This window comes from Capsicum annuum, chromosome 9 (assembly GCF_002878395.1).
Source record: "Capsicum annuum cultivar UCD-10X-F1 chromosome 9, UCD10Xv1.1, whole genome shotgun sequence".
Lineage (NCBI taxonomy): Eukaryota > Viridiplantae > Streptophyta > Magnoliopsida > Solanales > Solanaceae > Capsicum > Capsicum annuum.
This window is the reverse complement of record NC_061119.1, coordinates 45,858,868-45,882,923: the sequence shown is the minus strand read 5'-3', so window position 1 is coordinate 45,882,923 and position 24,056 is coordinate 45,858,868.

The window sequence follows — 24,056 nt, the reverse complement described above, 5'->3', positions numbered from 1 at the left end:
CTAACTCTGAGTGAATGTAAAAATACTAAAACTGATGAAATAACAGAGATAAATAAACCATGTCCTAGCAATATGAGGACTCACCACCGCTACGTTTGATAATCTAGAAAGTCTATGTGTTATCCAAGAATTGAGCATTCGAACCTATGATATGATACATTATAGCGCAAGAAATGAGTATGCAATCAGTACTTTGAATATACTGGTATGCTAAATGAGGTAGACTGATATGTATGGTTTCGTGTATAGGAATAATAACTGATTGAATAAATAACATAAAGTGCTGAATAGAATGTATGAAATTTATAAATACTGAGAATGCATGACCAAGAATAAAACATGTTCTGAATATAATCTATAAACTAGAATACTAAGTACTGATAAATGATTTATTGATATCTGTATGCTATGGTCAAGCAAAACTAAAACTGAATTACTGAGATAATTACTAGACTAAGATTGTGGGATCTATCATCTAACTGACATGCCCCAATAAGAAATTTGGGGTCCAACCTGTGACCGCAGTTAGAAGGGTGTCAGTATCGTACCACAGGTACTAACACTGGCTGCGTGGATCCACTAAAGTATTATCCCAAAGGACTATGAGTCACCCTTAACTGGCAGGGCCCTAATGAGATATGTGTCATCCCTCAACTGGCAGGTTCACATATCAACCTATGCTAGCTACATAGTTTTGAAATACAGGGACTACTACTACAGGTCACACCCTCAACTAGAAGGTGAGCCCCCATCACTAAGTTCGCTACTAAACTGTTCTAAGTTTAACTAATTATGATAACTGACTAAACTGGTAATGCTTATAAGATGTCTGAAACTATTCTGAAGATACTGAGACTAAGTAAATAACTATATTTTTAGGTATTCATAACCCCCAGGACTTAATAGAAATAATAGCAAAATAGTACTAAAACTTTGAGAATAAATTATGAAATCATTTATTCAAAATTCATTCTTGTAGGCATTTCATCAATCACTTGATATTCATAGTTTAAGCTAAGCATGAGAATAGTTTAAAGCTTGTAGTAATAGCATAATTTCAACATTAACATCACAAATTATGGTTTAAATCAATAAATAACATTATTCAAATGTGTGGGGTTTAGTAACAACAAAATTTCATGTAAACATGGTGTAGAATCAAGATTCATAGGAATTCATGGTTAAAAGTCATAATAACTTGTAAAAGATCATAACTTTGAATTTAAAAATTAGACTCTTTGGCTCCATGGGTGAAAGGGACCCATGGATGAACACTTAACATACCTGAATTGATGAATTCGTTAGAGTTCTTAGGGTTTTTATTGATAATTGATCTTGAATCTTGAAGGCTAAGGCTTGTTCTTGAGAGATTATTAGTTTCTAGGAGAAGAATTATGAGTAATGGGGTACATAATGCCCCTTTAGGGTTGTAATTTCGTGTTTTAGATAGATTTAGAGCTATGGGAAAAGACCAAACGGTCCCTAGAATTTAAATTGCGAAATTGGAAATCCCGACTTTTGGCTCCAGGATGACACGGTGCTTATCACATCAGGCCACTGTAAAAGGATAATTTCAAACTAGCACCTTAATGAAATGCGGTGCCTCACTAAATATGAATTTAACCCTTGGCACGACGTGGCATTATCACAATGGTCCATTGGAAAAGGAAGAACGTCATATTTGGCTATCTCTGTGACCCGGCCTTATCGCGATAGGCTACTGCCTTTCACTAAAAGTGTCATAACTTCTCACCCGAGTATTGGATTAAGGCAAAATTGGTATCGTTGGAAAGCCAATTCAATTTCCTATAATTTTGCGGGTATTGATATGGAAAATTATCATTAGATCAAAATATATGCTCATTTGAAGTTAACTAAAGAAACATTCTTCCCAAAAACTCAATCGGTAAGGAATATTTGATTCGTCTTATAGCTGGGAGCTATTTGAGGCCTTAATATACATAAAAATCGCTCATAAACTACCAAAGAAATACCATTTACTTTGCATAAGTTTGAAACATGGCTCTAACGTAGGCTTGGATTTTTGGGGTATTACACAAACAATCGCTTGATATGAATCATTTCAACTCAAACTAATCAATTGATGACTCCGATCAATATGAACACAATACCAAACATCATGCACTTGCAATGAAATTGATTGAAATTGTAGTTGAACCTATGAACTCATCCTTAATTATAGCTAAATCAATTTATATATTTCAATCAATGACTTGATATGAATCATTTCAACTCAAATTGATCAATTGATGACTCCGGTCAAGACGAACATAATACCAACATCATAAAAATGCATTGACATCAATTAAAATTTTAGTTTAACCTATGAACTCATTCGTAATTCTATCTACATCAATTTAGATATTTTAAACACTCGCTTGACATGAATCATCTCAACTCAAATTGACCAATTGACGATTTTGGTCAGGACGAACACAATACCAATGTCATTCAATTGCAACGACATCTATTGAAATTATAGTTAAACCTATGAACTCATCCTTAATTCTATCTAAATCAATTTAGATATTTCAAACAATGACTTGATTTAAATCATTTCAACTCAAATTGATCAATTGGTGACTCAGTCATGACGAATAGAATACCAATGCCATGTAAATGCAATGATATTAATTAAAATTGTAATTGAACCCATGAACTCATTATTAATTCTAGATAAAACAATTTATATATTTCAAACAATCACATGATATGAATTATTTCAACTCAAATTAAACAATTGATGACTCCGATCATGACGAACATATTACCAAAGTCATCCAATTGCAACGACGTCAATTAAAATTATAGTTGAACCTATGAACTCATCCTAGCTAAATCAATTTAGATATTTCAAACCATGGCTTGATTTGAATTATTTCAACCCAAAATGATCAATTTATGACTTCGGTTAGAACAAATACAATACCAACATCATGCAATTGCAGCGACATCAATTAAAATTATAGTTGAACCTATGAACTCATCTTTAATTCTAACTAAATAAATTTATATATTTCAAGCAATGACTTGATAAGAATTATTTTAACTCAAATTAACCAATTGATGACTCCAGTCAGGACAAACACAATCCCAACGTCATGCAATTGCAACAATGTCAATTGAAATTTTAGTTGAATGCATGAACTCATCCTTAATTCTAGCTAAATCAGTTTAGATATTTCAAATAATTACTTGAGAGGACTAACCTGTTGCAACAGATGATAGATCTGTTGAAAATTATCAAATAATTTTAGACATATATTAAAATGAATGTTCACCCTATTGTAATATATGACTTATCTATTGGTCATTATCAAATAGATAATGGCATCTATTGCAACAGATAACTTATCTATTAGAAATTATCAAATAGATAATGACATCTGTTGTAACAAATGTCTTATTTGTTGGAAATTATCAAATAAATATTGTCATCTGTTACGACAGATGACTGATCTATTGGAAAATTTCAAATAGATGACTTATCTGTGTTAAGATTTTTTTTATTTTAAGAAAATTTTTTGTTTGAAATAAATAAGAAAAAAATACTAAGGCAGTAAAAAGTTTTGTTGGATAACTCAAAAATCTCATATTTGAGTTATCTTTTCAATGTCACCATTACCATCTCCTTGTTCTCCTCAAAGCGTTTCAATTATTAATAAATATTTAAATCCATCTCTGAATTCTCTCTCTTTTAATCATAAAATAATTTATCGCTCTTCGTTCTCTTTCTCTCCTCTTTAGGGTAATCCCAACCGTCTCCTCTTTTCTCTCCCCTTTCGCCCGAGGATCCTTTTAGATCTCAACCAATCTATATCTTTTCTCAACTAAAATTGGTGTTATGATCCCTTTAATTTTGACATGGACGGTATGATTCACTATTGCTCTTGCCTTCTTATCTTCTTCTTTGCCCATTTCATCAAATTTTTCATTGTGAATATCATATTATTACATTGGTTATTTAAATTAGTTATTTACATCTATTGTATTTATTTATTTACCCATTACCCATATCCTATTTATTGAGAAAATTAAAGAAAACGTGTCTTTTTAAGTCTTTAATAAATGACCCATTATTTTTATTAAAATATGCAAAAAAGTCATCTATTGGGAGAACTTAAAAAACCTTGTTGGCCGTATCAATTATTTTTGTTCGTCTTTTATTTGTTTCTTTATTGTTAATGTTGTTGTTGGTGTTGATGGTGTTGGTGTTACAACAGGTGGAACACAAGGTAGAAGATATTAAAATAGGTATTTCATCTGATTCTCCATCTGTTGCGACTAATGAGTCAGCTGTTGGAATAAATCCAAATGACCCATCTGTTGCAACAGACGAAACACCTGTTAGAGGAAATTAAATTAGTAGCAAGGCTAGTTTGATTTCTTCCAACAGATGACCCATCTATTGCAATATGTCGGTCACCTGTTGCCATATATGGGTCCCATAGTGCAACATATGGCTCATCTGTTGAAACAAGTGGGTTATATATTGGAATACTTGTGGTAATGTGTTGCATTTATTAAATTTTATGTTACCCCTTTTTTTAAATTATGCAGACATCAATTGTAATGTTCTTTTCATTTTTTTCTTATTTGTAGATAAAAGATGTCTCCCAAAAGAAAAGAAAGTGCATGTGGATCAACTTTTTTCCGATCAACATAAAAGGTTGTAGTAAAGATCGATTCAGGGGAATAAGCTGCTTGCAGATCGAACCAGTTCATATGTGGGAGGTAAGTATCTCTGATCATGTTATCATGAAAACACACATAGAGTATACTGATTTTGTGGATGTTGTTCTTTACCAATTAGGCATTAATCATTCAAAAAAGATATTGCATTTTACAATTAAGATTTATAGGTTCGAACTAATATGGATGAGGGACCAACTAGGTGGTGTCGATACCCTGTTAGGATTTAAAAATGGTTTTGTTAATGTGTATGTGTCAAGTTTAGAGAAGGGACCAAATTTTTTGTGGCAGTGCAAAAATTCAATAGTGATTGAACTGATTTTAACGGTTCAATGTACTTTTAAAAGGCCTCGAAGCCTCACACTGCTATAAACAAGAATGGAACTAATATAGTTATTTTCCTAGTCCAAATTTATATAGTTGGGTTGCTCGGGGTAATGATTATACAACAAAAGGTTCTTGGGAGAATATTCATGAGGTAAAAGGGAGGTGTTGAATACTATATACCAACTTAGGCCTTGTTGAAGAAGAAACAAAGGGTAGCAAGGAACGTGTAGAAAATCTAGTCGATGAAATTGACATGAAAAATGAAAAAACTGAATGAGCAGAAAAAATAAAAGTATATCCAAAAATGAAAATCCATTACTCATTGTTGAAAAGAAAAATGGTGAAGTGGACTTGAGCTAGACACTTTGATAGGTAACCCCGACAAGTTAGCATGGCCTGAATAATGACCCATGAAGTGTAGGATCAAAACTCAAGGAAGTAGCTTTGAGAGCTCCAAGGATTAGAAAGATGGACAGTCAGGAACAAAACTTAAACCAATAACTCTTGAAGTAAAAATAAGAAATCAGGCCAAGATGGCAATTTCTAAAGTTAAACTTGCATCCCAGACCTTATGGTTGTGGTTCTGGTCAGGTCAAAGGCAGTGTGAACAAAAATGTATGGGATTTCTGCCAAACTTCAGACCTTTTTGTTTTCACTACCATTGAACTGATCAGAACCACAAATAGAAAGCATAGGATGCAAGTTAGACTTCAAAAATTGATGCCTTGGCTTTCCTTATTTTTACTTTAGAAGTTCTTGGTTTAAGTTTCACTCCTGACTATACATATTTCTTATCCTCGATACTCGTAAAACTGCTTTCTTAGATTTTTTATCATGCGCTTTGTGGGTTTTCATTTAGGACACACTAACTAGTCGTAGTTACCTAGCAAAGTGTCATGCTCCAGTCTACTTTACCATTTTTCTTTTCAACAATGACTAACAAATTTTAATTTTTGGATACACTTTCACATTTACAGCTCATTCAGATTTTTTATCTTTCAATTTAATTTCATTGGCTAGATTGGTTAGAAGTTCCTTGCCTGCTACCCTATATTTCTTCTTTCATAAGGTCTGAGATGATACAGTCTTCAGCAACTTCTCTTTCCTATGGAGGTATTATCATACAATACGTTCTGCTGTATAATCATCTCCCCGAGTAACCCATCCATATAAATTTGGATCAAGAGAATTTCTATTATTTTTTTCATTTTGTTTGCTGCACTAGGAGGCTTCGAAGGCCTACTCAAAGTCCATTGCACCATTAAAAATAGTTAAATCACTATTAAATCTCTACACTGCCATCAGATATTAATCCCTTGTCAAACCTTGATACGCATAAACATGAGAAAAATCATCATTAAATTATAACAAGGTGTCCTCACCATCTCCATGGTACCTCAGCCTTATAAATTCGCACTTATCAAACTTAACTGTAATATGCAGGATCTTATTGAAAGATCAATGCCTAATCAATAAAAAATTGTATTTACAAAATCATTGTACTTTATGTATGTTGTCACGATAACCTTATCAATAATACATAACTCTCACACATGAAAGTGGATCCATCCATCTGCACACACCTTATTCTTCCTACCTCATTAATGCCAAACAATGTTTAATCTTCATTTCCCATCATGAAGTAGTGTACAAAAGTACGAAGGCTAAAAAGGCCACCATCTTCAATGTCAAAGGGCTACATGCCCGTCAAGAAAAAACAAGTGCTATGTATATGCACCATGATCATTGTAATTGTGAAATTATGTTGTTGTTTGTTATGGACTTTGATAATTTTAACACATAATTGGAGATATAAATGTTAATATTTATTATATTAAATAAATTTTTATTAACTTGTCCATCAATAAAAAGAGGAAAAATAGGAACTAAATACTACAGACTACAAAAAATATTTTCAATAGATTACTCATCTGTTGCAACAGATGGACATTTGCTAGAAGAACATAATATAGTTTATGAATCTACATTGCGTTCAACCAACAGATGACCAATATATTGCAACAGATGGGTAATCTATTGGGAAAACTCCAAACCCCCTTCTTCCAACATATTGCACATTTGTTGCAATAGATCTGTTGGAAGAACACAATACAGTTTTTGCCACTAGTTTGTGTTCTTCCAACAGATGATAAATCTTTTTCAATAGATGGTCCATCTGTTGGAAAAACTGACTAAAAATGGTTATTAGTAGAAAAAGATTATTGAAAGGGTGAAAAGTCATGACTTAAATAAATAATAAAGAAATAAATGATAAACACAATTTAAAATCATAAAAAAATAGTTATTTTGTTTTAGTAACTAATGTTAATATTAAATAGGCGAAAAGTCGTGACTTTTCACCTTTTTTATTTTTAAATTATTTTTTTAATTTAAATAATCAAAAAGTATCACCAATTAATTAAGGGATATAATTATTAAAAAGGAGGTGAACAGTCGTGACTTTTTGTCTAACACATTCAAAAAAACTAATAAATCAAATTCCCATCTGTTGCAACTGATGAATCAGCTATACGAAGAAATCAAAATAGCTCTTCCAATAGATGGTCCATCTATCGTAATAAATAACTCATCTATTGCAACAGATGGCTCATTTGTTGCACATATGGATCATTTGTTGCAACAAATGGCAAATCTGTTGCGACAGATGGGTATCTGTTGTAATAGATGGTCCATCTGTCGCAACAACTCAATAGAAATGAAAAGAAATGATTATTGAAAACTGTAAAGTCTTCAATTATTTAATTAAGAAAAACACCATTTAAATTTAAGAACTAATTAATATTAAAAAGTTGAAAAGTCATGACTTTTAACAATAATCAAAAGGTCACCAGTTTGATTTAATTAAGATATGACTTTTCACATTAATCAAAAAGTTACCAGTTTGATATAATTAAAATATGTAATTATTAAAATGGAGGTGAACAGTCGTGACTTTCTGCCTGACATATTCAAATTCAATTATTTATAAATAGGTCCCTTCCTTATTCATTCTACTCCACTTTAACTACTTCTTGTATCTTATCTTTTATATTAGATCTTCAACCACTTCTCCTCAAAGAGAAGATTCCTTTTTTATTGAGGAATTTTTTTCTAAATCTACTTGTTGGTAGTATACGTTGTATTACATTCGAACTCTTTTCTTTTATTTAGTATTTTATGTTGTTTTAATGCATGCGTGTTCTAGATATGGTTGATCCTGTTTGGGATGTGGCAATTCTGCACGACACCATGTGGGAATTTCAAAGGCAGGTTAATGAACTCCAGCGGGAGTTGCGTACCATTAGAGCAAGGATGGTACGTGAGATTTGACGGCTGGGGAGAGCCCTGTTGCTGCCCGTTGATGATTGGCCAGTTGAAAATAACAATAATAATAATAACAATAATAATAATAATAATAATAATAATGATAATAATAATTAGGTTATGTTTTCTCTTTATTTTTATTTATTTATATCGGATTCTACCTAAGTAATATATATTTTATTTTGTTAATTTAAAAATCAATGTTATGTATACTTTGACTTTATTTATTTTTTAATTTTCATTCTGTCTATTTCTTTTTCATAACATGTCTAGGGTTGAAGGAAAGGATTGAGCATTTGACACAATTTGAATCCAGTAGCAATAGCAAGAGTTTTGAGTTCTTCCAACAAATGTCCAATGTATTTCAATAGATGGTCCATCTGTTGGAAGAACACAAACCAGTGGTAAAAATTGTATTGTGTTGTTCCAACAGATGGCCCATCGTCAGAAAAGAGTGATGATCTGTTGGATGAACACAATCCAGCTTGATGATTTATATTATGTTATTCCAAAATATCTGCTGCAATAGATGGTCCATCAATTGAAAAAACACACACCATTTAAAAAAATATTTATGTTCACAACAATGAGTTAAAAATATCAAAGTCCATAACAAACAATAACATAATTTTTAATATTACAACAATCATGGTGGATTATAATCTGGGAATGTATTTCTTTTGTGGCTAGCATTCTTACATATGGAGCACTTGTGTTTTCTTGATGAAAATATTTCTCCGACTCCACGCCTCCTCTTATATTGCCTTCTTCCTGGTTTGATAGTGCTTAGGTCAATATACGGAGGAGGTATTAATCTTCCCAAAATCTCTACAAGAACAACCCAAGATTCTTTGGAAGGCACCGAATTAATATTCTTACTATATGCCATTATATATCTTTCCACTGAATAATATAGAGTCGAGCACTCATAAATTTTAATTCTATATTGTGCACCATATTGGGCTCAAAGCGCTGCCATAGCATGTCGACAAGGTATTTTTTCCAAGTCAAAAACTCTACATAAACAAGATCTTGTTTGAAGATTGACCATAGCAACATCACCATGATCGTTAATACTGACTTGTAATCTGCTATTTGATGAGTAAATAACCTATTCCCCAAGCATATGTTCGTTGTTATTTGTTTTTTTTCTTCTTGAATAAATTTGATTCTTGCGTTCGTGAACTGCATACGCCTTTTGTGAAATAATTTGACATACTTCTTATTTGTTTCATCAAATAGCCCACGATAGGAAATTCTCTCTCAATGCCAAATAATGAATTCACTTATTCAACTATGTTTGACATCATAATATTACACCTATACAAAAGAATCACTTAGTACAATATCATACTAAGTGATATAAACTTGTAACTCAAACAAGACATTAAATTTATAACAATGTACCTATTTACCAGACGAAATGCCCAGCTCCATCTCTTGAAATTGAAATGTTCGAGATGTTGTGCTGCCTTGAGTGAGATATCCCTTATTTGATTAAAATGGTCAAAAAAACTCAACTACAATATATGCTTTATCTTCTTTATAAAAAAGAGTCACACTCTTTTCATTGTGAAAGTCGTTTCAAATATTATCTCTAAGAAGCCTCATGCAACAACCAAAGTGAGTTGAATTGTAGAAAATTGAACCCATCTTTGGGATACTTGGATGTCTATTCAAAATAAAACACAACTCTTCGGTATCTTTGATACATCTTCACATTTATTAAAAAAATATTCATACGAGGCATTACATTCCTTGTCCGCTACACAAAAAGCGATAGGAAAGATGTGACCCTCTGCATCCTGTGCCACCGCTGCTAGCAAAACTCCTCCATACTTGCTCCTCAAGAAAGTCCCATCGATGGATATGAATTTTCTCAACTGTTGAAAACCAAGAATCGTAGCATCATAGGATACAAAAAAGTACTTGAACCTTCCATTTCATCAACACACAACACTATCTTACTTTCGAAATTTGTAAAATCAAGCACATAATGGTAGGCATCGAGTACTGCATACCCGTGCTCACGTGTCCCCCAAACCAGGTCCTTGGCAATTCCCATGGCAGTATATAAATTCCAATAACTGACCGTAACACCCATTCTATTAGGATTTGATTGGTCATATCAGTTGTAGAAGGGCCTTTATCATTGGGGATTCTATTTTGGAAATATTAACCTAGGACCTTTGTCGTGGCATGAATATTATGGCTCGTAATATGCCCCGAACCACATGTGTGATACTTTTAATAAATATTAATGATGAATCTATTAGAAATTAAGTATTTCACAACCTTTAACCACCATTTGCAGATCGGATTAGCACATCTAGAAGAAAAGACTTTGCTCGAATTAATCACCTTATTTAGTCTGAATTTTTTTTTCAAGAAAACAATAAATAAAGAAGTAGATAGTTCTATATTATTCTTCAATGACATTACCTTCTAAAATCCAGTCTCTTCACCTTGACAATTATCCAATTGTGTTGATTGAGAAGAACTACCCACCATATTGCTCGTAACAACAAGCGTAGGTGTTTGAGCATCATCTAGAATATTCATATCTAGATCATCCAACTTATCATCAAACATATCTGGTTGTTGTTCTTATTTGACATTATGGTTCTCATTCTCTTTGAATTTTTCAACCATGCAGACCCTTAACACTGGACTAGATTAATCACTCAGATAAGCATGCAACCAAACCTGATTGGTTATCTTGAAAGGTAGTACCCTCTAATTTTCAAAGAAGTTGTGCACGTGGCTGATGACGAGTTCTTTCGATTGACAATTCAATCCATAATAACTAATGATTAATTCATAAAATCATCATAAGAAACATCACTTTGGACTGTCATAGCTATTATTTCAGTTATTTCACCCTTCTTCCACCGCCATATATATCGATTTCTCCTCTCGGTCCATTCACTATGGCTATCCACCCCTATTGCTATTGATCCATCCATTAGTGATACCTAAATAAAGGTATTTGTTAAAAAGTTAATAATAACATGATAATAAAATAATAGTGATTTTATAGCAGTGTAACATGAACCCCAATAAATGAGTAATCTATGGCAATAGGTGAATAATACGTTGCAATAGGCTAGTTATCTATTGCAATAAATGACTCACCTATTGGGATTCATGTTATGGTACTATAGAACCTAAAGTTGATTCCAACAGATGTTCTGTTGTAACAGATATCTCACCTATTAGGATAGATGTTATATTACTAAAGAGCCTTTGAAGCTGATTCCAATAGATGAGTGACATGTTGCAAAACATAACTAACCTGTTGCAATAGTTGACTCACCTATTGCAACAGATGACACGTTTGTTGGAATCAACTTCAGGTTCTGTTTCAATAGGTGAGTAATCTAGTTCAACAAATGACTCTTTTCTTGCAACAGATAACTCGTCTATTACAATAGATGACCTATCTGTTTGATTCATGTTCGTCACTACAGAACCATAAACACGAATCCAACATATGAGTCTTCCATTGCAATAAATGACTCATTTGTTGCAATAAATGAGTCATCTGTTGAAATAGATGACTCTTATGTTGGATTCATGTTCGAGCTCTAACCATTATTGAAAAAACAGCAGTAGCAGTGTACACAGATGACAAAGTTAACTAAAAATCATGATTTACTTACTAAATTTACCTATGAAGTAATGCCAAAGTGATATACAAAACAAAATAAGTCAAGTAGCAGCAGTAGCGGTAGCAACAACAATGAACAACAAAAATCCCAAAGATAGAAAAAAATAATGAATGAGAAGAGAGAAAAACATGCATTTTTCCCTCCATTTCTTGTTATATTAGGTCTTACAATTGGATCAAAGTGTAAATTATAAAACTTGTGGGCTATTCTCAAACTTTTCCAACTTTCTTAATCAATAATTAACTAATTGTCACCTACACTCAATTATTAAAACTTGAGTTACCTACACCTTATTTTAAACTTTTTGTCACTTTTAACTCAATTGCTCAAGTAACTTCATAAGCTTTTATATCATAAAATTTGAAATAAGTAGGTGATATTTTGGAATAATTGTCTCCTTTTATTCATTTTCTTTCAGTGGCATATCATTTCTTCAAGGTGAAGCGTCATTAATATTTGCATAATAAATTTTCACAACAATTTTCCTAATTAACAAAGTTGTACCCATATAGTTCTTCACTATAAAGCCATTGCCTTGTGACTTATGATCCTTCAAGTTTGCAAAAGAACACTCCCAGCAAGGAAATTGATGCAAAACTGTGAAACAAGAAGATCAAAGGTAAATAATTTTAAGATATTATTTCCTTTGAGGAACTAGGACTTTCTTTGTTCTACATAACTTTGATTTTTCTTGCAATTTGAGCAATCTTTCAATTCTATTGAGAATCTTATTCATCATTTTTAAAATATGTAAAAGTTTGTAACAATTGTACTTTTCAGTGCATTTCCTTTGTTGCTTCCCTATCTTGCTTACACTGAGAAACTTATTTTGTTTATCCAATTTCCTTATTTCTTAGAGATGTAAAATGAAGTGGAGGATATGTCATAATAGTTGTCTGAAGGCAAAGAGCTGCAGGAGTGAAGAGCTAATTTGGTGATAGGCATACAAGAGGATCAAAAGAACCTCAAGTTGTTCCACCACCTGAAGCTAATATTGAGTGGCAAGGTCAATGCATGTATTTATGTTGACCTTTACATTTATAATGCATTTTCTTGAATTTGTTCTTAAACTTTATCCCATATTTTTGTTTTTGATAAACAACTTTGTCCTACCTCATCGTTGTTTCTTCTCATTGGTTCTAAGAAATAGGTTTTTCTCTTTATGGAAACTATAGTAAAACCTTCTAAATTAATATTTGGTAAATTAATAAACTCTCTAAATGACACGACCCGAACCGGGGCCTTGTCATAAATGGGTAATCTTAAGTCCAACCCAAATTGGAGACTACCCCCAATACCCAACTCAACCGACCAATATGTACCCTGAGTCGGATGGACTTCGTATATATGATAAGATAGTGTAATGCCTAATCCAAAATTTTGGGATAGGTCTATAACCATGACCACCCAAGCAAGTCAAACCACCCAATAAACAACCGAATAACCAAGTCGAAACCATAAGCCAAAGCCAGGATAATAAACCAATAATTATAATTGTCACGACCCGAGGCTACCCCCTAGTCGTGACAATGGTGCTTACAGTCCCAAAAGACCATAAGCTAACCCATGAACTGGTACCTACTGTGAGCACTGAATAATATGGTAATAAAATACACATGTGTAGAAATAACTGAATAATGCCAAAGGTTTTAAGTACTGAGATTAATACAATGAAATTACTCAAGTTTGAAATATAAACGAACATACTAAAATATGACTGGAAAGATAAACAAACCAATTGACTGTTCGAAAACCCCTAAAACTGACTAAAAAGAGTTCATGGAATAGGCCACAAATAACTCCAACTGACAAACTAAATGAAAGTACTGAAATACTGAAGTAAAATAAAATAAGTTACCATGTCCTCGATAGATGAGGACTCACCACGACTACTGTTACTGATAGGCTAAACTGTCTACGCACAGTCAGGAGCCTGAGCATCCGAACCTATGATATTAAACATCATACCACAAGAAAAGAGTATGCAATTAGTACTTTGAATATATTGGTATGAGAGATAATATTAGGCTGATATACATGAGTTCATGTGCATGAATAATAACTGAATGAATGAATAGCATGAGGTGACTAAATATATATGCATGAAAACTATGAAATCTGTGAATGCATGACCAAGCATATAATATGATTCTAAAATAATTTGTAAACAAAAATATTGATAAATGAATAACTGATACTGTATGATATGGTGAAACAAACCTGATCTGAATACAGAACTGAGACTATGGGAGCTATCATCTAATCGACATGCCCCAATCTAAGCTAATTGGGGGCCAACTTGTGACACTAGTTGGAATGGTGTCAGTACAGTGCCACGAGTACTAACAATGGCTATGTGGATCAACTAAGGTGAATTCTTGAAGGACTAAAGAGTCACCCTCTACTGGAAGGTGCCCTGGTGAGATATGTGTCAACCCTTGACTAGCAGGTTAACATCTCAAAATTATGATAACTACATAGTTCTGGAATACAGGGATTACTACTAAGAGTCACACCTTCTACTGGCAGGTGAGCCGCTATCCCTGGGTTCGCTCGGTGCTAAATTCTACTCCTAACTAAACTGACTTAGATTACTGAACTGATTTAATTTTAACTGATTATGAAAACTGACTGAATAAGTAATGCTCATGCATATCTGAAACCATTCTGAAAGATACTGAGACTAAGTAAAAAACTAAGTTGCGGGTATTCATAACACTCAGCACTGAATAGAAGTATCAATAAGGACATATATAGCTTTACAAATCATAATAGGGATCATTGTTGAAAATTCATCTCTTAAGCATTTTATCAAACACAAGAGGGTCATGAGTTAAAGCATGGGAATAGTTAAAATATATGATAATAGCATAATTGCAATATTAAAATCATGGATTAAGGAGTTAACATGCCAATAATCATCATCCAAATGTGTAAAGAGTGAATTTCAACGAAAATGCATGGTAAACATGATTCAATATCAAAGTTCATATGAGCTTCATGGATATAATTCATAATAACATATGAATACCATAATTTACACTTAAAAATAGATTCTTGGATTTTATGGGTGAAAAGACCCATGGATGAACATTACACATACCTTAATTGATGAATTTATGAAAGTTTTTGATGATTTTCTTGAAAATTAAGCGTGAATCCCTTGTTTATTTTGAAGAGTCTAGGGTTTGTTCTTGAGAGAGAATGATTTTTTTTGAGTGAATTTAGAGAATAATATGATAAATTATGCTTTTAGGGCCCTTAATCCTATGTTATGGACCAATTGGGTAAAGGGAAAAGACCCAATTGCCCTTGTAAAAATAAGAACAAATGTTGGAAAAATTGAACGACGGGAGATGGGGCATGCGCCATGAGCTTTGATGTGATACACTAGAGGGGGCACCATGGGCTCCACTACAGTGCACTATAGGGCACATCGCGGGCTTATCCCAGTAATGCTACTATTTTGGACTTCCAAACATGCCCGTTCGCTCGTCTGAAAATTTTGAAACTCACCCGAGATGTACCTTTGACATTGTCGATCATGAATCAACTTTAAAATCGACATTCTAAGGCCTGGAAGGTCATAAATAGGATCATCAAAGTTTAAGGGGCTTTGGAAATGACTAAGTCCTAACACTTAGTGAAATTCTCTAACTCTTGGACCCCTTTTTACATACAATGGTGAGCTGAATTGAACTAGGATCTTACGGGATCTTACAACAATATATAAACCATAACCACTCCATACCCAAGTCCATCATGTCCATACAAATATTCTAAACCAAAACCAAAGAGTACCTAGTCGAGACAAGCCCTCGACCATAGCAAAAAACCAAAGTCTATGAAAGACGAAAGTATATGTAGTAATCCATGACATGAAATAGATGCATTCTGAACTATGGAGGCTCACCATTTTAACCCAACACCGACTAGCCCCAAATCCAATCAATGAACAGAAGGAGTAGTATGGTTGGTTCCTGCATTGCGTGGGGATACAACCGCCCGAAGACAGGTTTGCAGGTGAATACTAGCATGCACTCAAGATAAAGATAAAAATAATGCCATCCAGTAAAACCCAGTAAACAAACCATATGTATACAAACCATACATATATACATACATATATATACATATATATATATATACATACATATATATATATATGAACGCTAGCATGCACTCAGGATAAGGGTAAAAATAATGCCATCCTGTAAAACCCAGTAAACCAACCATATGTATACAAACCATATACATACATACATATATATATAAATAACCATGCAAGGAAAGGGAATCGGGTTTAGCATGCCTTTAAAACCATTAACCTGCGTATGTCTAGCTTAACCTTCCTAGAACCATCTACAGGATATATGGGTCTAGGGTAACCCCCTAAACAGGCCCCGATATGTGTAGTCACACGAACTAAAGATACCATAAGAGTAGGGGATCCCGTGTACCCTTCAATCTCCATGATACATATATACAAGTGTTAGGGGATTCTTGTGTACCCCTCAAGTATAGGGTCGCCATGCCCAATCCTCGTGTCGGCAAATTTGAGTTTCCAGTGTCCGTCTATTAGACTCACACCTTCACGGTTAGCTATCATACCCCACCATTATTGACCAATTAAAATCACTACCATACAACCAAACCATCTTTCAATTTATTATTAAAATCACTCTAGTCGTAACACGGTGCTTGGAACTATAAGTGATCCTGAACTAAGCCGTGAACTGATATACTATTGAGCAACTAATTTATAATATATTACAAAACTAGTTCTGTTGTGAGGAAATATAATCATGACAAAATCTAGGAAAATATAATACTGATATAATTTACAATCTGATAAAACTTGAAGAGAGAACTAAAATTACATGACTGACTCTAACTAACATCTATGAAACCTCTACTCTACTGACTATAGATAGCTGGGACATGCCTCGAACCACCACTAATCAATACATATGAATAATAAAAATAAAGTACACAAACATCTGACAAAAGTTCCCAAAATAGGAGAACTCATCACCTGCTGGCTGGAAATCGTAACTGTCTGATCATGATGTGTGAGCTATAATTGGTACCTACATTATTAAATAATGTATCCACACAAATATATATGTCGATCAGTACTTCTGGAATGTACTGAGTAAGCGAGGTGAATGCAATAAGTAAAACTGAGTAGGTACATAATCTTAAAACATGAATGCAAAGTACAAGTAGACTCACAAAGAGAATGAAATTTGAAGTAGATTAAATCATAAGTAACAAACATAATCTGATAAGCCGGTGAATCACTACACTTAGTTTCTTAAAACTGTACTTTTGTAGAATAAGTAGAATTGAAGCTGGGAAATAGTAAAACATGGATATTGTATGAATACTGAGTCTAAAACTAGGTGATGGAAACTAACATAACTCGAGGATCTAAATATACAAATGTACTGTGAATGAATGAATAAGCATACAAAACCAAACATGACATATACTAAGCTGATCTGATTAACTAACTGACTGATAGCTGAATACTGATCATGTAAAACTTCACTACACTTAGTCTGAATAATTTAGACTGAAACTGTGGGGTACTGTGCATATGAAATATGGACTAACTGAACAACATGAGATAACTGAGCATGAATGTATGAAAACTATAATATCTGAGAATGCAAGACCAAAATTGCCTTAATCCGATACCCAAGTAAAAAGTTATGGCATTTTTCATGAGAGGCAGTAAGCCAACGCGATTAGCGGTGCGGCACGATGGAAACCACATCACGGAACTGTTTCACATGCTATTTCAGTTGCTAAATGGTCTAGGAGCACTTTGGTCATTTCCCCTCACCCAAATCTGCTCATAACACTTACTTTCATCTCCCAAAAGCATTAGATAAATGATTTCTCATCTTTTGCCCTCCAAGAAAACCCTAGCCCCCTCAAGAACACCAAGAACTTCATCCAACTTTCTTCAATACAATCAAGAAATTAAGGTTCCTAATCCAAGAAGTTCAAGAAAAAGCTTTCAATAACATTCCCAAGGCTTCCAAGTCAAGCTTTCAATTTTAAACCATATATTAAAGTATATGGGAGTTCATCCATGGGTCGTTTTTCACCCATGGAGCCCCAAACCCTTTTATCTCAATTAAATAATGGATTTTTCGATCATTATATTATTTCCAATAGCCAAGAAAGATTAAATTTCATGGTTTCATGGTTTTTTAATTTAATTCTGCCCATGTATGATTTCATGCAAGATTTAGAATTCCTCATGCTATGAATTTGAGTTTCCCATGCTTTATTCAAGTGAATTCCATGATAAATCCTAAATTCATGATTTTTAGCAACATTTTCATTTTTTAAATTCATAATTTCCACATGTTCGATGAAATTCCCATATCATGATTAATCAATTTCAAGATGAATCTCCAAGTTATCAATTTTTCCATGTAACTCTATTGTTCACCCATGTTTAAGACATTTTTAGGTTCAAGCTATGATCTTTACATGTATGATTAAATGCCCATGTCCTATTTCAAGTGAATTCCATGTGAATTCCTAAATTCATGATTTTAGTTATGTAATCATGTTATGCTCCCATGTTTAAGATATTCCCATGTCCAAGTTCATGATCCCCATGTGTTTGGTGAATTTCCCCATGTTAAAGTATTAATCTCCATGTGCTTAATGAAATGCCCAAGTGATAGGTTTCTTTAAATAATGCTTACTTATTATGGTCTCAAATGCTCTCTTGTGTCCTTATTATCTATGTTATTGAGTCCTGGGGGTATTGAATACCTAAAATTTAGCTGTTTATCTAATCTTCAGTCGAAATAGAATAATTCTGTAGTATCCCGAAAAGTAGCATTCGATCAGTCAACAGAATCAGTGTGAGTTCAGTCAAGCTTAGTACAGTCTAGTGATCAGTTCACTGTCGATTCAGTTGGGAGTAGGATTCAGCACAGAGCGAACCCAGGGATGGGGCATTCCTGCCAGCAGAGAGTTTGACCCTTAGTAACAGTCCCTGAGTTACAAAACTACATAGTCAGTATAGGGTAAATCATCTTCCTGCCAGACCGCATAGGGTAAATCATCTTGCTCCCAGACTAGGTTTGACATAACCATATACATCTCATGAGTTGTTTTACCAGATTTAGGTTGACCTAGCTAATGTTAGTGACCTACGGTACAGTGCTAACATCCTTTCAACTGGTATTACAGGTTGGACCCCAAATCAGTATATAATCGGGGTATGTTGGTTAGATGCTAACTCCTATAGTCTAAGTTCAGTATTCAATTCAGAGTTCAATTTTAGGTTTACTTTACTATAGCATACAATTATCAGTATTTCAATATTTCAGTTTACAGACTATTTTAGAATCAGGTTATACGCTTGGTTTTGCATTCTAAGATGATACAGTTAACATGCATTCATGTTTGGTCATCCCATGTTGTTTAGTTAGTCCTTGTCTCATATGCATAGTACTCCACAATTTCAGTCCAGTTATTCAGACTAGGTACAGTCCAGTCTTACATGACCAGTATTCAGCTATCAGTCATTCAGTTAATCAGTTAAGCTTAGTATATGTCACATTTGGTTATGTTTTGATATTCGTACTTAATATAATTATATATTCAGATCATCGATGTTATGTCAATTTTAATCACATAGTTTCAGACTCAGTATTCATACAGTATTCATATTTTACCATATCCCAGCTTCAGTTCTACTTATATCATTAAAGTAAATTTTTACAAAAAGTAAGTGTAGATATTCAACATCTTATCAGAGTATGTTTTCACTCATACTTTAAGATGTTTTCATCTTTCAGTTCATTTCAGCCTATTGGTGAGTCTACTTACACTTAGCATGCATGTTCTAAGATTACGTATGAAATTAGTTTTACTTATTCCATTCACCCCTACATACTCAGTATATTTCAAAGGTACTGATCCACATATACGTCTGTGTGGCTCCATTGTTTCATAATGTAGGTACCATTTGTATCTCGCACATCACGATCAGACAGTTGCAAATTCTAGCCAGTAGGTGATGAATTCTCCTACTTCGGGTATAGTATAGGCTTCATAGATGTCAGTTAGAGTCGGTCATGTAAATTTTAGTTTCTTCCTTAAGTTTTATCAGATTGTAAACTTTATCAGTAATGTATTTATTTAGATTATGCCATGAATATGTTTTTGCATAGAAGAACTTGTTATTTATTTTATTATAATTTAGTTGCTTAACAGTATGCCAGTTCATGGGTTAGCTTGGGATTACTTGTGGTTTCCAAGCACCGTGTGACTACTAGGGGGTAGTCTCGAGTTGTTACAACCTGTCACTTTGAAGGAGTTAATGATCCATAACATGATAACATGTCACTCGGAGAGAGGTGACGGTTCATAACATAATAATATGTCAATCTAAAGAAGGCAATGGTCCATAACATAGTAATATGTCACTCCAAAAAAGGTAACAATTCATAACATAATAAAATGTCACTCTGAAGGAGGTGATGATCCATAACATAATAACATGTCACACTTAAGGAGATGACAGTCCACAACATAATAACATGTCACTCTAAAGGAGGTGACGATCCAAACATAATAACATATCACACTGAAGGAGGTGACAGTCCATACATAATAACATGTCGTGCTGAAGGAGATGACAATCCATAACATAGTAAAATATTGCATCAAATAAAGAGATGATTTGATGTACCCTCTTAAAGGGTGGAAAATCCAAATATAATCAGACATGTCTTTTTAAAAGGGGGATGTCCCAAATATAATAAGATGTATCACCTAAAATAACGTGATGACTGGGGATATCCTCATGAAATGGTGGATGACCCAAATATAATAAGATAGAGTGAAAATTCGTTATGTCCTCTTGAAAGGGTGGATGACCCAAATATAATAAGATGCATCACCTCGAATGGGATACTAGGGTGGACTTGCATAATGTTACCTACATTACTCAAACAACACTCATTAATAACAATTTATTGCAACTAAGTTAAGAGTGAAATAGAAGATAAAGTCATTTGACTCGTGATGATTTGGAGATGGTGTCTTGAGTGATATCCCCATATCATAATTGTTTTGTTTGGTTATTTCCCTATAAAATTATAGAAAGTGTTAGATATCATAACAAAGTAATAGAATCATAAATAAAGGGAAAAGAGGAGAAGAGAAATTGTCTAGATTATTATGACAAGGCCACAGTGGATCTGGTAATGACGTTTATCAAGATTAACATTGTCAATGATGTAACTTCATTGTTCCTGCATTAGAAAAAAACTTCTTAGTTTTGAGAGGCTGACTACGTTGGTTTTTCCTTGCTCTTCTGATTCTCCTTGTTGATCATTGATTTGCAGGGTTGAAGTGCAGTCTTTGTGGAATTTTTTAGGATCTCACTCAAAAATTCTACCCTAGTTTAGAAACTCTCAAACTTCTTTGTAACTTATGACATCATTTAGTATGAAATTTTTGAGATCTTCTCACAAAATTCTGCCCCAGTCTAGAACGCAAAATACTCGAGTCCTTTCTGGTGTAGCATAACCTGAAATTTTACTTCTCAAAATTATGCACCGATTCAACTTCAACAACATCTGATGTTTAACTTTGTAGCAAATGTCAAGTTCTTGTGAAATTTTTGAGACCTTAAAAATTTCTGTCCCAGTTACACGCTTCAATGTCATCTCCATGTAACTTACTAAAAAAATCCTCTTAAATAAAATCTTGTGGAGAATATGATCGAGCTAGTATGGTGCTCACATATTCTATTAAGGTAGGAATCATACCAAATGTAATTCTACTATAAGATGGAAAAATAATTTTTGTAAGAGATTGACCAAAATCGAAATAGGCCACCTACGTATTCCTTTCTTGGAAATTCAGGTCAAAGGTCATTTGTATAAAATAAAAAGAGAGATTTAATATTTTTGATAATGTGACTGAAGCCAACACAGGCTGCCTACGTATTCCATTAGGGAGATCAAGTCGAACGTAGTTCATTAAACTAAAAGAAGCGATAACAAGAAAATCAAACTGTAAATTGCAATTATAAGGAAAGTATGATTACAAAAAAAAAGAAAACGATAACTTCAGCATGCAAGATAGAAGGATGTCAAAAGTGCGCTTTTGAGAAATCTTCATTCTTCTCCTCGACTGATGATGCCAATGAGTACTTTGCTTTTAGTCTTTGTGAAGCAAGCAAATTTGATTACCAACACAAATCAGTCTCTCTTTAAAGAGAAAGAAAAACACTCAAAAGGTAAAAAAGTTAGTTCATGAATTGTAATAATTCCCTAAAGTAATATATGAGACAAATCAAGCAAATATAAATAATTAGCACATAAAGAATTTATAACGCGCCCTATCTTACATGGGACCTTTCAAACCAAAGGTAAGCTAACGTTTGAAGGATATACATGTCATTTGTAAGATGTTCCATTGCCCCCAAATATATTATAAAAACTTCATGAATAAATCAAATGGGTATACAAAATAAGGAAAAGAAAAAATATATGATATCAATCCCACGCAGGGCAGCAAATCTAAACTAGGTCTCCTTGGAAGTTCTTTGATCCTAAACTTCTTGAAAAGTCTGCATATCCTTTCGATGAAGAACTTCTTTTGATTAAACAAGATTATCTAAATAAAACCCTCAAGCCCAAGGGACAGTGGTCTTTACAATCCAGCATTATATCCTTGAATTTAACACATAAATAATGATTGTCTGTGATGACTCGTAGTCAAATAGACGTAAAATAGGTTTTTTAATGGGCCCAATACCATCTCAGATATTGGGTCGTTCTAGGTTCATCCCTAAATAGGGTTTTGGTTTTGCTCTATCCTAGATGTCTAGAGTAGGTTTGGACACAGGTTTCCAAGCAGATAACTTGGGTTTGGAAATACGAACAACGTCCGACTGCCTAACATGCCAATAAACCATTGTATTTCCAACACTTGATTTGGAGTTGATTAACAGGAGCCGGGACATCCACGAAACCCCTAAATTCCCCAGCAGAGTCACCATTTCTGTTTTGCATAAATTTTAACTTTTGAAAGAGTCGCCACTTAATTTTGAAAAGGAATTAAGAAACCTTTAGAGAGCTACTTCAAATGATTCAAAACAGGAAAATCGTTTTAAGTTAGAAATTCTAGATAAGTGGTTCATATTAACATTTTAGGAAGGTGTTAGGCACCTAAAACATCCGCTAACTTGCAGTTATCCGATCTGTTTGAAAATATTTTTTTGATTAACTTTGGAAAATTGGTTTGTTTGGAAAAGTAATTGATTAAGGAAAAGGTTTTCGCTAAATCAGTTTTTTAGCGACTTAGTTAGGGATTTAACTAGGTTCGCAAAGAAACACGTTAACAAGTAAACAAAAGGAAAAGGAGAAAAAGCAGGGAAGTAGTGATTTAGGCTTTTAAGCCTAAACCGTCACCCTGTTCTAATCTAGTTTGGTTTTCGACCCATTTTCACCTGTCCTAATTCTATACTTTCGAGCCTTTAGCTCGAGTTTCGTTCACCTGTATTGAGTACAACTTTGACTTCGAGGCCCAAATGAATAAATAAGAAAATAAATAAATAAATAAATAAAGACGGCAATAAGTAAATAGACAAAATAACAAATGAGACTTTTGGGTCTCGTAGCTACTTAAAATGATAGGACTTTAATCCATTTTCTTCTTCCGGCTCCTTATATCCAATGCCATGCAATGGATAATTAGATTTTCTTTTGTGGCTTGACTTAAGCTATAGGCCTCATTGGCCCATGATAGATATACGAAAGGAAAGAAGTTCATGTAGGACTCGAGAGTACCCACATCCAAAAGAAAGAAAGAATAAAGTAATCAATATATGTGCAAAGATCGATATTTAAAGATAAAGGGTATCATTAAGAGAGCACTCTAGTCAATCAGGACAATAACAAGTTATGGTATATTTAAAAAGATTCGACTTATCCATAAAAGGGTAGTTGATCTATTTCTTGAACAAGT